Source organism: Bufo bufo, chromosome 6 (genome assembly GCF_905171765.1).
Source record: "Bufo bufo chromosome 6, aBufBuf1.1, whole genome shotgun sequence".
Classification (NCBI taxonomy): Eukaryota; Metazoa; Chordata; class Amphibia; order Anura; family Bufonidae; genus Bufo; species Bufo bufo.
In genome coordinates, this window is record NC_053394.1 from 368,474,535 (window position 1) to 368,490,899 (window position 16,365).

A 16,365-nucleotide genomic window follows, 5' to 3' on the forward strand; every position below is an offset into this window, starting at 1 on the left:
GACCTACAATGACCTAAGTGACCTGACCACGGATCCCCGTGACCAGTCACACGCAGGAACCTAACCCTGGTTAGAAAGCCCTCGCCTGCCTGATCCCTACACGCATGTTTCGCTGAAAGGATGAGTAAAAAGCTCATCAGGGGAAACATGGGAGCTTGGGCTGAAGCTGTGCAGGGCACACTGACAATGATATCCAATGTGTGCTCTGCACAGAGGCAAAGTGTGACCACGATCCTGATGTGGAAAATAGTGGCCAAACTAGCTGTAGGGTAATAGGTAACATCAGGATCGTAGTCACACTTTGCCTCTGTGCAGAGTGCAGAGCACACATTGGATATCATTGTCAGTGTGCCCTGCACAGCTTCAGCCCAAGCTCCCGTGTTTCCCCTGATGAGCTTTTTTCTCATCCTTTCAGCGAAACATTCGTGTAGGGATCAGGCAGGCGAGGGCTTTCTAGGGCGCCCAAATTCCAGGGTTAGGTTCCTGCGTGTGACTGGTCACGGGGATCCGTAGTCAGGTCACTTAGGTCATTGTAGGTCCCTAGGGTATTACTAGGGCCAGCATACCTAGCACTCTTAACCCTGTGTTTTACAACTGCTTTCAGCGACGGTGTGCACATCCATTAACACCAGATGGGCATTCGTTGTATCAAGGAGCACCTCATCTGAGCGGTAGGACCACATGGTTACCTTTTGGTGCCGCCGAGCACTTTTTGTTATATTCATGTGTTTTGGTTGTTAGTACCATTAATACCGATGTGGTGAACCACCGCATTGTTTCCTTTTTTGTAATTTTTGTATCCAATTATCGTGGGACCAATTTTCTATGTGTACTATATTAAACGTTAAGTTTTAAATAATTGATCACTTATTCTATAATTTCTGTCTGACTCAGGTGGTCTCTAATAATTATCTATACTGTTATATTCTTATTGCATTCCCTTGGCATGGCAGGTTTCTTGACTGTTGGCCTTAATACGGACACATGGTTTGATGAGGCAAGGGAGGTCTTTTCGGATAAATCGTATGTGCAAAAAAAGTTTATTCCCTCCTTTAAAACTGCATTTAAGGAGTGTGGGGATTCGCTCTGGTAGGCAGGGTAAGCGGACGCAGTACAGAGGCAAAAACAAGGTTGTAAATCAAAGTTCAGTGTTTATTCTCACACAGAAAGAAAACAAGCCAAAAGTAAGTGTTCATTTTTTGGTGCCTGTTCACACCACTCAAAGTTCACAGTGCAAAAAGACTTCACCTGGTCAGCAGATGGTTTTCACCCACAGTCCACAGCAGGCTTTAGAGGCCTGTTTCCCCAGCCTATGGCTCTCGCAAATAAATGCCTCAGTGTCTCAAACCACAGACTCCTCAGCTCCTCTGCCATGGAGGATAATCCACACCCAGCTGAGCTGCTGGCTGGGTTTTTAAACCCCAGCCCAAAACCTGGCCTGGACGTGGGGAACAGCCACCCACCCTGCTCTTTGGCTGCTCCCAATAAGAACCGGCCCGGATCGGCTTTTCAGCCACACTAAGAATAAACAGTGTCAGCAAGCACTAGCTGCGGCTGACACATAAAATAACCGGTTCTTATCTCACCGAGGCCAGGAACCTCGGTGACACGTACCTTCCGTCAATGACGGACCCTTGCGCCTTCCTACAGGAGTTAAATAAAGTGTATAAGGAACATCTATCTAGCTGGTGGGAGGTGCAGAGCCTCGATAATTATATAAAACATGGCATTGTTCCCAGGGGCTTGAGGATTTCACTTACCCCTGTCAGCAGACAGAGGAGTCCTGGCTTTAGTAACCGCTGGGAACAATTAGCCACTGCCAGCTCCCTTCAGTTTATGACCCTGTTGCTAGAGGAGGAGAAAATTAACCTTGAGAGTCTGGGGGAAAGATTGAAAGCCCAGATTGAAATCACCAAAACTTTCTCCCAGGACCCTGACTTTAACAATAAAGAAAAGCAGCTGCAGGCCTCCATAGAGAAATATCAATTTTATCTTAGGGAACGGAAGCAGCGGCAGTTTACTAAAGACCTTACTGAGTTTAAAGAGAATAAGGCATATTCCGTTCTCAAAGACAAGGCCGCTGTCAGGGAGGTGGCCTCTGAACTGTCTACCACTGAGACCGACCTCTCAGACAGTGAACGCGAGCAGACGAGCACATCAATCAGGAGAAATAAAAATCAGTATAGAAGGGGCAGGGGGGGGGGGGGGGGTAGGGGTAGAGGACAACCCCAGAGTTTTTTAGACTAAGCCATTCCATATCCATTGAGAAACAGATCGAGGACACGGGACCAACAGGCCCCAAAGTAATAAACCTATCTCAGAGGACACTGAGTACTATCGAAATGGCTGTCCTCAGTAAAGGTTTATCCTTTGTTCCCACACGCCGCTTTGATGCCTTTACCTGGACTAAGGATTTGCATCTCTTTATCAGGAAACTCAGGTGGCGAAAGTTTTTTAAACATATGTATGAGCGGCAGTGTCAGGAACTTGGGGTCCCTTTAAGTTTGCTATCTGATGTTAGGCTGCTGCACAGTTTGGAGGAATCTGATGGTGGCCTAACTGGTTTGGGCCCATTTACGACCTTAAGGAATAAAGGCACCAAGATGCCCCCCTCCAGTGATGTATCGTGTCTGGATGTTTTCCTCCACCACCACCCCACCTGTGCAATAATTGCACTAAGTAGGAATCGGAGGCCATTACTGCCCTCAAAAACGACTCCTCGATCACTGTGAAGCCCTCGGATAAGGGGGGCAACACAGTGATCATGGATACGGTTGACTACAGGACTATGTGTGAACAGATCCTTCGGGACAGAAATAGTTACGAAGTTCTGTCATCTAACCCAACCGATTCATATTTGCTGGAACTTAGGGAAATCCTCCATGATGCAAAAACTAAAAATTTAATCTCTGCAGAGGAATTGGACTTTCTATATCCAAAACACCCGGTGAATGCTACGTTTTACAGCCTGCCGAAGGTCCCCAAGGGGACAACTCCCCTGAAGGGGCGGCCTATCGTTTCGGGGGTTGGTTGTATTAGTCAGAACCTTGGTGTATATATTGATAAGGTCCTAATGCCTTTCGTAGTGTCCCTGCCATCATATGTCAGGGACACTATGGACTTACTCAAGAGACTTGATGGTGTCAATATTGAACCCCAGGCCATCTTGGGGAGTATTGACGTTGAGGCGTTGTATTTGTCTATCCCCCATGCAGATGGTCTCAAAGCAGTAGGTCATTTCCTCAGCATGAGGGGTTGCCAGTTTTCTCAGCACAATGATTTTGTGTTGAGACTTCTTGAATATTTGTTAACACATAACTTTTTTCATTTCGGCACAAAGCTTTACCACCAGCTCAGGGGCACGGCGATGGGCTGTTCTTGTGCACCAGCCTACGCCAATTTGCTCCTGGCCTGGTGGGAGGCAAATAGTGTTTTCTCTGAGGAGATGTCGTCGAGTACCGGGCCTATAGCATTGTGGGCCCGTTATATCGACGACATCTTCATCATTTGGAATGACTCTAAAACATCATTTTCTGGCTTGGTTGATAAATTAAATCATAATGACATGGGATTGAAATTCACATATGAATCCGATCCGAACAGTCTCTCTTTTCTTGATATTTCTATCTTCAGAAAGGGCACTGACGAACTTTCAACAACCATCTTCAGGAAGCCCACTTCCACTAACTCGGTCCTACATTGGAGCAGTAGTCACCCTACCCCCCTTAAAAGGGGTATTCCTTGTGGCCAATATCTGTGCTTTAGGCGCAACTGCTCCGAGGGGCCAGAGTTTAGGAGGAAGGCGAATGATCTCAGGAAAAGGTTCCTCAACAGGGGTTACCCAGACAGTATACTCAAGCAGGCCTACCATAGGGCGGCTGATACGGCCCGCTCGGATCTTCTGGTACCCAAAGTAAAAACAACTGAAGACCAGAAGATCCGACTGCTAGCCACCTTTGATGGTTGCACCGATAGAATGCGGGGGATCCTGGGCAAACATTGGCCCCGTTCTAATGATCGACCCAGACATCAGGGAAGTTATACACGATTACCCCCAGATAACTTTCAGAAGGGGTAGTAACCTTAAGGATCTTCTCGTACACAGCCACTTCACGCCTGTGCCCAGGCAGGGCACCTGGCTTGACCGCAGGCCCACAGGTTGTTTTAGGTGCAGTGGCTGTGTAGCCTGTAGTATTGTCCAGACAGGCAAAACCTTCTTTAGCTCTAATTTGAAAAGAACATTTCCCATTAAGGACTTTATTAATTGCAAGACACAGGGTGTAATTTATAAAATTACCTGTGATTGCAATTTGGAATTTGTAGGAAAGACCAGACGCGAGTTGCGTAGGCGTCTGGGTGAGCATCTTGGTGACATTGCCAACAGCAGGGACACAGTGGTCTCTAGGCATGTCCATGACTGTCATCAGGGTAACCCCAGCTGCTTGAAGGCAATGGGAATTGAAAAGGTTGGGCGTCCAATCCGTGGTGGGGATTGGGATCGTGTGTTACTCCAGCGAGAATCCCGCTGGATTTACACGCTACGCACGGTCTCACCCATGGGCCTAAATGAGCAGCTTAACTACAGCTGTTTCATTTAGGCAGCCAATACCGATATGTATATTTTATAACATTGTACACATCATCTTTAGTCTGCTAACATATGTTTGTATATTTATCCATTTCTCTGCGTCTTGATCTCTCCCCTTTCCTCCCTCCAGTTTTTTTTCCCCCTTCTCCCTCCTGTCTGCTGTCCGACTGTGCCGCCCCCTTTCCCTTATCACATGTGTTCGTTTACTGTCGTCCTACTCATGACTCTATTATTATCATTGTTGCCATTAATGCCATATACTTTGCTTAAGCGCAGTCGCATACCAGCAGCTGTGCTGTCCGACAGTGTCGGGGAATAGGGTCCTGATTGCCTGGCAACTGTTGCGTGATCTCGCATGAACACACAAGATCGGGCGCGGTGACGTCACCTCTGTCACGTGCGCCCGCCCAGTGACCTCCCCCTTTCTCCATGCGATCCGTTTCTTTGCGCATGCGCCCATGCGCCGCGTCTTCCGGGTCAGGTGGGAGTGTTTTAGCCAAGCCTCGTTTTGGCTTCTTCTTCAAAAGGTGGCGGATTTCTGCGCCACCTTAGGCTACATCAGCCCATGCGCCATAAGTTTGTTAGTAGGAGAGGGGCTCAGTATCAGTTTTTTTCCCCTATTACCCTACAGCTAGTTTGGCCACTATTTTCCACATCAGGATCGTGGTCACACTTTGCCTCTGTGCAGAGCACACATTCGATATCATTGTCAGTGTGCCCTGCACAGCTTTAGCCCAAGCTCCCGTGTTTCCCCTGATGAGCTTTTTTCTCATCCTTTCAGCGAAACATGCGTGTAGGGATCAGGCAGGTGAGGGCTTTCTAGGGCGCACAAATTCCAGGGTTAGGTTCCTGCGTGTGACTGGTCACGGGGATCCGTGGTCAGGTCACTTAGGTCATTGTAGGTCCCTAGGGCATTACTAGGGCCAGCATACCTAGCACTCTTAACCCTGTGTTTTATAACTGCTTTCAGCGACGGTGTGCACATCCATTAACACCAGCTGGGCATTCGTTGTATCAAGGAGCACCTCATCTGAGCGGTAGGACCACATGGTTACCTTTTGGTGCCGCCGAGCACTTTTTGTTATATTCATGTGTTTTGGTTGTTAGTACCATTAATACCGATGTGGTGAACCACCGCATTGTTTCCTTTTTTGCAATTTTTGTATCCAATTATCGTGGGACCAATTTTCTATGTATACTATATTAAACGTTAAGTTTTAAATAATTGATCACTTATTCTATAATTACTGCTGCCACCCTGCTGACTCATGGCCACGCTACCACCCTGGTGGCTCAGCGGCTGCCTCACGCGCAAGCTGCCACCCTTCCTCTTTTCCTGATGATGATGTTGAAGCCCCCTCTCTTCATCTGGCTCCCACGTGTGATTGGCTACATCGTCATCCACTACTGTCTGCACATCATTGATGTCACCCTCAGGGCCACGTGCCTGACTGCTCACAACACCAGCTTCCATGCGACTCTCATCGTCGATACTTGCCCGCCTACTGGAGGAGGCAGCGGATCTCTCCTCCTCACCTGTACTGTAACATTAACTGCAAGGGTAAAAGAGCAATAGTATCAGGCTGCAATTTCGCACCAACTCCGCAACTACTGATTGACGGATCAAATTAAGTGTAAAAGAATTTGAACACCCTAAAATGTGTAGTATCAGGCCACAGTTTCACACCAACTCCTGAACTACTGATTGACGCATGGAATTAAAGGGGTTATCCGAGTTAAAACTCGTTAAAACTCATCAGGATATACATATAATTTGGTTAAGCTAGATTTCATCAAGGAAAAACCCATATGTAAACCTTTTCATGGTTCTGTCATTGCTTTGTTTACATGCTGAAGTACATGCTGAGGGGGCGTCTAACAACAATGCCTGAGCTCTGCCTCATGAATTTTTCTGGGCGTGAACAATCTGACCTTTCAATATGGATATTGCTTAGATAAATATATATATTGGTAGCAGATATGGATTATATATAGCTATATCAATAAATATGATGGACAATTATTTATTTATTTTTCCCAGGGGGTGGTAACTGTGCAGCCAGCCAGTAGCGCAGGGGCAACACGTGAGGTGCACGGTGGACCGATGAGGGGCCAAATTATAACACACAGTTCATCAGTTTACTCACGGTTAGCAGAAAGCCTCCCTGGGCTGGCAGCACAGTGTTGAGGTGGACAGCACGAAATCCTCCGGGGCACGCTCTGTGGTAGGGAAGCATCAGCCAAGATGGTGGTTGAGGTGCCCTTGATGTTAGGGGTGCTTAGGGTGCTTGTTGCGGCTGAGTCCCTTGATGTTTTTTTGTCGTGATGCCAGTACTGTTAATGGTGGTACAACCAATAGTAGTAATAATGAGGTAGACAGTGGTAAGATGCAACTCACAACTTTTACTAATGTTGACTTTGGTTGCAGCAGTACAAAATACAGTCTCTTGTTGGTATTAGAGTTAATCTGCAAGTCCACTGTTCCTAGGCTTTCTTAGGCTTGATTTGAGCTGTGGTTAAGGAGTACCTTGTTTCTGTTGATGTGCTCAGTCCTATACCTTGTCCTTTCCCTACAAGCTGAACATTGGGACAGGTAACTCATCTGTTTCCCAGAGTTATGGTGTGGCTGCCAGAAGCTATAAGTCCTCCACCATGCGCAAAGGTGTCTGTGGCCCTAAATAATGGCTTTTATCACCGATGAATCCTTAGGAAGCTTGTTTCTATTCCAGGGAGGCAAACTCTCTCCTACTGGTCAGGGATGCAAGTATATAGTTCGGCCACAGAAGGAAAATGCTCTTCTGCGCCTCACATCTTGGTACTACCACATAGCGAAGTTGGCTCCACTCACTAATCTGTGGTGTGGAGTCTTCACTCTGCATTCTCTCCCACTAATCTAATCTGATCTCCTCAGATCTGCTCTAATCTCTAAATACATTCTCAACCCTCTCACTAGGCCTGATCTAGGTATATATAGAACCTAAGTGTCATCCCCATCTAGTGGTGGGATGTATAAATTACACCTAATCTGCCTGGTAACAGGGATTTTGCAGATAAATTTGTACAAAGTCACATAATACAGCATAATACAGTTTTTAGTTTAAAAAGTGTTTTTAAGCAGTGCCCACACACGTAGTGGGACGCTACAACTGTTGAATGTGTACTTGTGGAGGGTAACATGGCTGTAAGAACGATCCCCAGACGCAGAGGGTATCACACCAGATCACACTAACTCTAGCCCAGTGAGTGCAGGCGCGAGAAACATACCCTGCTGCCGGAGAAGAGATCGCCTTGGATCTGGTACGTACCGCGCATGCGCGATCGCATACCATCGCCGAGGCAGTGTTAGAACAGCGAGAGAGGGGAGGGAACCAGAGGCTCTGAGGTCTCGTTTACAGAGCCTGGCCACTCTCTCAAGCAGGGAGAAGCCTGTAAACGAGACGTCAGCGCCAGAGCCGGCTTGCTGAAGTCGGGGGTCACATGACCCATAAGTGAACTGGCCAAACGGGGAAAGATAGATAATGTAAGTGATTTGAAGAATCTTTCAATGGAATATAATAAGAGTAATCAGAATGAATATATTTAAGTCGGATAACCCCTTTAAGTGTAAAAGAATTTGAACACCCTAAAATGTGTAGTATCAAACCAGATTTGCGTCAAAAACACAGAACAGGTGCAGCTCTTTCCATTACACCTTATCTCTGAGTAGGCTTCACCGTAAGTGACCAAATAACTGAAGTGTGAACTCACCCTAAAGTGTGTAGTATCAGGCCGCTATTTCACACCAACTCCGGAACTACTGATTGAGGTATCGAATAAAGTGTAAAAGAATTTGACCACCCTAAAAGTGTGTAGAGAAATGGTCTGCTTGAGCAAACAGTGGCTAACCCTTTTCCGGTTATCTGTTCTTTTCCGGTTATCTTTTTTTTTTTTTTTAAGCCAGAGGAGCATACGGTACTTTCTTCACCCATGCAGCATGCCAGACCGCACTTTCACCCCAGAAGCAAGGATGGATGGAGGTACATATATAAACTAAATACACCCAGTTGTATCAGAGTGCACAGACACTTTAAATTACACTTTCTTTGCGCTCACCTTGATGCCCATTTGTGTTTCAGTCACTTCTGTTTTAATGCCGATTTCAACTAATTTCCCATTAGGACAGCTCACTGCAACTTTTTTTTCTTATTGAATATAAGGTCTCTTCGGACACGCAATCGGGGGAGACGCGGCCGCATGACGTAACCAAACGTGTGTGCAGCGGTCCGCCCCGCCCCCAACGTCGGCTCCGGTTCCGGCCCTCGATGCACGAGCGATGCGGTCGCTGAATTACCAAGCCCTCTGATGCCGCTGATGCCGATGCACCCGCCGTTGTTTATGCTGGGCATGCTGGAACAGCCCCTTGCCGTGCTCTGCCCGCTCTGTCTGCCTGCTCAATCTGCCCGCTGCTGAGTTGGACGTCCGGGGGTCCGTGCCTGCTTCAGGCCGCTTCAAGCTGGAGGCTCCACATGTTCCATATTAGCCTTGGAGTCACTGTGAGTGGTTGCTCTCTCTGCTCTCCTGCCCTTGGGAATCTCGTCCGCCCGGAGCGGTACGCTGGGAGTGACCGTCTGTGTCATTCTGTCTGCCCTGCTGCAGGGCTGTCTTGAAGAGGAGGGGGGGGGGGATGTCTGACTGTTTATCCATTATTGCTGCCATTTGTGTTTGCCCGCTGTCTCACCCTAAGCTGCTTTACCTGCCAGCGGCTCTAGCAGATTCATCTATGGAGTCGCTCTGAATATACAGCTGCGGGGTTTCGCCCTAGGTGCTACACTAGCTATACTAGCCTACACCAGTGCTGCCTATGTTCTGTTGCTGGATGTTACTGTTACTGTCCTGTTTGAACATTGAATATTGAATACTGAATACTGAATACTGTCTTGTCATTTTTTTTCTGAGCCCCGGATCTATGAGCCCCAGGCAGCTGCATGGGTCCATCACCCTGTGAGTGAGCGAAGGCCGCCAAATAACATATGCGTGAGTAATGACCGCTGAATAATGTAGGCGGATTGCGCCAAAGACACCGGGAGAACCCCACCCTGAAGCTATCCGTTAACCAGGAAACCAGGGACTCAAGAAACAAGGAGATCGAGGATATGTAAGACTCTCTGATTACTTTTCTGTGTTAAAGGATTTCTACGACACTTCATTTAGAAATACAGAGATTTTTATAATATTAAAGGGGAATAAAAAAAAAAAATGGCACCAAAACTACCGAATAGAAAGTCGATCGGAACATCCTCTCCTAAAGGGGGCACTGTAAGGACACAATTAGATAAATATCTCAAATCCCCCCTCCGTTAACTAAGACAAGGAGTAATCAGAAGCAAACACCACAAATGGAGGAGTATGAAGGGAACGAGAAAGGGCAGGAGAAAGCCGGGCATCAGAAGTAGATAGCCAGATGAGCAATATTGATTGCAAATTAGCGGGTATACTGGAGACAGTCAGAACAACTAATCAATCATTAAGCACCTTGACAACGACAGTTGCAGCAGTGCAGACTGACATCTCAGTAATTCGAGACGACTTAAATAAAATGAGGCAACGTGTCAAAGAGTACGTAACCCTGACTACAGAATTGCAAAAAGAATCCAGTCAGTTTAAAAAAAGGATCGAAACAGTAGAAAGGGATAATAAGGCACTAAAGGAAAAAATGGCAGATTTGGAGGACAGATCCCGGAGAGATAATCTTAAATTAGTGGGTTTCCCGGAAGGAGCAGAAAAAGTATGTTTTTTCCGCGGGGTACTGTCGAGGTATTGAGGGTGCTCGATCGGGGTGCCCCTGCCCTTCCGCCCAGTGCTGCTTCAATGTTAGGGGAGACCAATTAAAATGTCAAGAATATTGACATGGAATATCCGCGGTTTTGCGGACAAAATTAAGAGGTGCGTAGTGTTCGATTTGGTCTCTAGACATTTACCAGCAATAGTGGCCCTGCTAGAAACACACCTTACAGGTGAAAAAGTGGCGGCGCTCGGCGAAAGGAGATGGGCCTCCCACGAGTACCACTCTTGCCATTCCACATATTCAAGGGGAATTAGTGTTTATGTTCATAGACAGGTAGATTATGAACCAATAGAACAGCTAATTGACCAAGAGGGTCGGTACATTTTTCTTCACTGTTATTGGCAGGGGCAAAGGAGAATTATCGCTTTTGTATATATTCCACCCCCCTTCACGACAACGGTACTAGGTAGATTGATGGTGCCCGGTGCTGGTGATGGGCGACTTCAACTCGGTCATGGATATTAAAAAAGATAGGATCTCTACTATAACCAATTACGATTCTTATCCTGGGTCAAGTACCCTACTATCCAGAATGTGTAAAGAAATGGCTTTGGTTGATATATGGCGAACGCTTTATGGAAATAAGCAAGTATACTCATGCTTTAGTAAGACATACAGATCCATGTCGCGAGTTGATCTGGCCCTCGCCAGCCCCGGGCTTATGAATAGGGTTAAAAAAATGAATTATGAACGTCATGGCGTTTCCGATCACAGCCCGGTCATGGTAATATTGGATAGCTACACTAAACCAAACCTAAATAGGATTTTTAAACTTAATCCCCATTGGATGACATTAATAGGGGACGTGGATAAGATTAATGATGAAATAAACATAGAAACATAGAATGTGTCGGCAGATAAGAACCATTTGGCCCATCTAGTCTGCCCAATATATCTGAATCCTATGAATAGTCCCTGGCCCTATCTTATATGAAGGATAGCCTTATGCCTATCCCATGCATGCTTAAACCCCTTCACTGTATTTGCAGCTACCACTTCTGCAGGAAGGCTATTCCATGCATCCACTACTCTCTCAGTAAAGTAATACTTCCTTATATTACTTTTAAACCTTTGCCCCTCTAATTTAAAACTATGTCCTCTTGTGGTAGTTTTTCTTTTTTTAAATATGCTCTCCTCCTTTACCGAGTTGATTCCCTTTATGTATTTAAAAGTTTCTATCATATCCCCTCTGTCTCTTCTTTCTTCCAAGCTATACATATTAAGGTCCTTTAACCTTTCCTGGTAAGTTTTATCCTGCAATCCATGTACTAGTTTAGTAACTCTTCTCTGAACTCTCTCTAGAGTATCTATATCCTTCTGGAGATATGGCCTCCAGTACTGCGCACAATACTCCAAGTGAGGTCTCACCAGTGTTCTGTACAGCGGCATAAGCACTTCACTCTTTCTACTGCTTATACCTCTCCCTATACATCCAAGCATTCTGCTGGCATTTCGTGCTGCTCTATTACATTGTCTTCCCACCTTTAAGTCTTCTGAAAAAATTACTCCTAAATCCCTTTCCTCAGGGATTTAGGAAAGCGACAACGTCAACTCAACACACATCCACATGGTCTGGGACTCGCTTAAGGCATACCTTCGGGGTACATATTCACATCGAATCAGGAAACAGAAAAACGCTTTTGCCCAAACCCAAAAAGAAATAGAAGGTTTACTTGGCCAGATAATGAACGAGATTATCTATGCAAATACCCCAGAAAAACAACTTCAACTTAAAAAAGTGCAAGCTGAATATAAACAATATCTATATAAAAAGGCTCAGAATAAAATGTTCTTTTCAGGGCTGAGAACTTTTAGCGAGTCCGGTAAACCAAGTAGATTGTTATCTATGATAGTAAAAAAATCAAAGGGGGAGCAATAATATAGCTGGAATCAGGACAGAGGCAGGAAACATTCTACGTGACCCTGATGATATCCTAAGGGAATTTACCCGATACTTTTCGACGCTATACCAAGCTGGGACTAAAAATCAGGGAGGAAAAATAGATCAATATCTCGACAATATTAAGATCCCTGAATTTGACCAACAAGATATTGACTGGTTGAATACACCTATCCAACTGACCGAGCTCCAAAACACGTTGCACTCTATTAAGGGCAATACATCTCCAGGGGTGGATGGGTTTCCATTCGAACTATACCGAAAACACGGAGGTACTAAACCAATCATGGATAAAAGGTTCCCTACCCCCCTCATGGATGGAAGCAACCATCACATTGATCCCCAAAAAAGGGCAAGACCCGCTGTTGGTCACATCCTATCGCCCCGTCTCCCTGTTGAACACAGATTACAAAATTCTCGCTAAACTGTTAGCCAATAGATTAAAAACAGTTATCCATAAAGTCGTCCATGCAGACCAAACCGGGTTTATTCCCAAAAGGAATATACAGGATAACGTAAGGAGAGCTTTTTTGAATATCCAGATGGGGGACGGGGAGGACTGCTCCATCCTGTCTTTGGACGCCGCTAAGGCCTTTGACAGGGTGGAGTGGCCCTTCCTTTGGAGAGTAATGTCTCGGGTTAAAATGGGTGAATACTTTTCCAGATGGGTCCGTATTCTGTATCAAAGCCCGGTATCCAGGGTCCGAAATAACAGTGAATATTTAGTTCCCTTCCCTCTGACCCGAGGAACACGCCAGGGATGTCCCCTCTCACCCTTGCTCTTCTCGCTGTTCCTGGAGCCAATGGCATGTAATATAAGAGCAGACAGGGAGATAGCGGGTTTTGGGTGCGAGGGAGAGGCGGACAAAATAAGTCTCTATGCGGACGACATGCTACTGTTCCTGGGGAGAGGATATATGAATTTGCCTAGGGTTATGGATAGCCTGGATGAATTTGGATCCCTATCGGGATATGAGATAAACTGGAAAAAAATCAAAATTTCTCCCATTAAGATGTCCGGTCCCTCCCGAGCATAAATTTCAGGTTAGTATACTGACCCAAGTAGACTCCTTATTATATTTAGGTATCCAGATAGGGACCAAACTGGAACATTATACGAAACTAAATATACTGCCAATAATAGATAGAGTTAAGGAAAAGATTAGAACATGGCTAAAACTCCCCTTATCACAAATCAACCGTATAGCACTTATAAAAATGTCGCTATTACCAATGTTATTATATATACTTAATGCCAGTCCAATAACGATAGAAGACAAATTCTTCAATATGTTAGAGACCCTCTTTAATGAATTAATATGGGGGCGCAAACGAGTTAGAATTAAGATACAATATTTGTATAAAGAAGAGGGTGGAATTTCTATCCCTTTTCTTAAAGGATATTATATAGCTGCCCAATTGAGATGGTGTGTGAGAAATCGAAAGAATAAATGCATCTGGCCTATCTTTGGAGAGCACCGTAGACTCTGGGAGGATCTTTTTCATATTCTTGAAGCCGGTATCATGGAGAAGAGAATAATAATGAACCCGTTCGGTAGAATGCTTGGGCACATTTGGAAACAAGTCAGATCTATGGTTGGAGTATACCAAGCAGTCCAGTATACCCCATTATGGGGGAATGTACACCTTCCACAAGTTATGCAACTGGGTGACGTGGAATATTGGGAAAAATATGGGATATATCTAATTTCACAGGTTTTCCACAAAGGACAGATCAAACCCCTTAATGAAATCCTACCAGATAATACATTAGGGTTTATAGATAAATTTCGATATGAACAATTACGACACGCTATACAATACACGGAGAATAAAAGTTATTTAAATATTGTACGCAACACTTTTTTAGATTCTTGTCAAGATATGACTTTCAACACTTCTATATCACACATATATGCAAAGTTAAAAGATGAATATACTAAAACAATCACATTTAGAGGTGAGGTTAAATGGGAAAGGGAATTGCAAAAGGGGGAACCTATTCCGTGGAACATCGTTTATAGAAATATCAAAAAATCTACGGTCTCTCCCGCTCATGCATGGATTCTTTTGAAAATCATACACCGTCTTTACTATGCTCCGGCATTATTGCATACCATCTACAACGACAGGAAACAGAATTGTTATAAATGCGGTAAAGACAGAGGAGATTATAAACACTTGTTGTGGGAATGCCTAGGGATAAAGGATTACTGGATTAAAATATTTCGGAAACTACAGGATAGTTCCCCTATGGAATACGAAGCTTGTATTGAATATGTTATCCTGGGCACCCTCCCAGAGACAGACAAAAATAAAACTGAGCAGACACTTTGGTTTCGGGGCATCGCCCTGGCCAAAATAATTATTGTTAAATACTGGGGCACCACGGAATATCCCAGTTATCATGAGTGGAGGGAGCGGATGAACAGGGTTAAGCAATATGAACACATCCTTGCCCAAACAGCGGGGAAGAAGGCAGCCTGGCTGCGGATATGGGGCAATTGGAAATGATAACACTAGGTGTAACGACAATGTAATGACAGATGATGTATCGCTGTTTTGTAATATTGAAATGGAAGATTGTATTTTTTCACACCCTGAAAATAAAAAGATTAAATTATAAAAAAAAATAAAAAAAAAATAAAAAAGAATATAAGGTCTCTTCAAAATTCATTAAAAAAATTGTAAACATACAAATAATGTGAAAAAAAAAAAAGATAAATAAGAAACCAACTTCAGTCACGAATAAGGAACTAGCCGAAATAAGACTCCTGCTTACTCCCCCACCTTCCCCTCCATGGTTTTATATTGATATGTGCAGTATGATACTTCAGCATTTTTCAAAGTGAAAAGTGATTAGCAAGGAAGGGAGGGAGGAGAGTAAACAGCTGAGAGCTAGACATTTTTCACTGATCAGGTATATTACAAAGTTTCTTGCAGTTGCTTGTACTATTGATTTATGCAGCTGTATTTGCAGCTACCACTTCTGCAGGAAGGCTATTCCATGCATCCACTACTCTCTCAGTAAAGTAATACTTCCTGATATTACTTTTAAACCTTTGCCCCTCTAATTTAAAACTATGTCCTCAGCAGTTTTTCTTCTTTTAAATATTCTCTCCTCTTTTACCTTGTTGATTCCCTTTATGTATTTACAAGTTTCTATCATATACCCTCTGTCTCGTCTTTCTTCCAAGCTATACATGTTAAGGTCCTTTAATCTTTCCTGGTAAGTTTTATCTTGCAATCCATGTACTAGTTTAGTAGCTCTTCTCTGAACTCTCTCCAAAATATCAATATCTCCAGTACTGTGCACAATACTCCAAATGAGGTCTCACTAGTGCTCTGTAGAGCTGCATGAGCACCTCCCTCTTTCTACTGTTAAAGGGTTTCTACCACTTCGTTTTCACATATCTGTGTAGAGCCAAAATGGCCTTCACTGAATCCTACACAGATATGGATCAAAAGGGGCCCAGCATGCATGTGGGACCTGCACTTCCTGGATTTCATGGTCGCTGTTATGGTACCCAACAGGTGAGCTTTAATGTTAGGACCCGTCTTATAGAGATCGCCTTGGCGTGCGGCAGACGGGCTCAAATGATTTTGTACAAAATGTATTTGCTAAGCATCTCTAAGTTATTAGCATAGCATTTACAATGTAATATACTTTTATACTCTACTTTTGGTTTGTAGAGTGCTGTGTTTGTCAGATGTACAGTATATTTGCAGCCATAGCGACGTGCACCTGAGCATTGGGATGTGCTGACCCCTCCCCCCTTTTTGTGTTTGGAGAATTATAGTTGCACAATAGCTGGAGAGCTATATGAGGGGAATCCTATTTTACATCTGCATTCATATTTCCACTTTTCTGCTATAGGAATAAAAAAACTAAACTAATTTCAGTTATGTATCCATCGCATGACGGACACCAACAGCACCCCATCGACTGTAGTAGGATCTGTCATAATGTCTGTCATTTTACAGAAAACAAAATGTGCCAAATGCTGCACCAACTTGTTTAGATGCGATGAAGGTGTCAGAACAGATATGAAC

The 16,365-nt window shown here is 44.5% G+C and overlaps 1 protein-coding gene across 1 annotated transcript in view; it reads right to left on the bottom strand.

Moving 5' to 3' along the window:
- The window catches only part of LOC121003694 (carbonyl reductase [NADPH] 2-like), a 33,157-nt gene that overhangs the window by 12,898 nt on the left and 3,894 nt on the right, over positions 1 to 16,365 (bottom strand). The window lies entirely within an intron of this gene.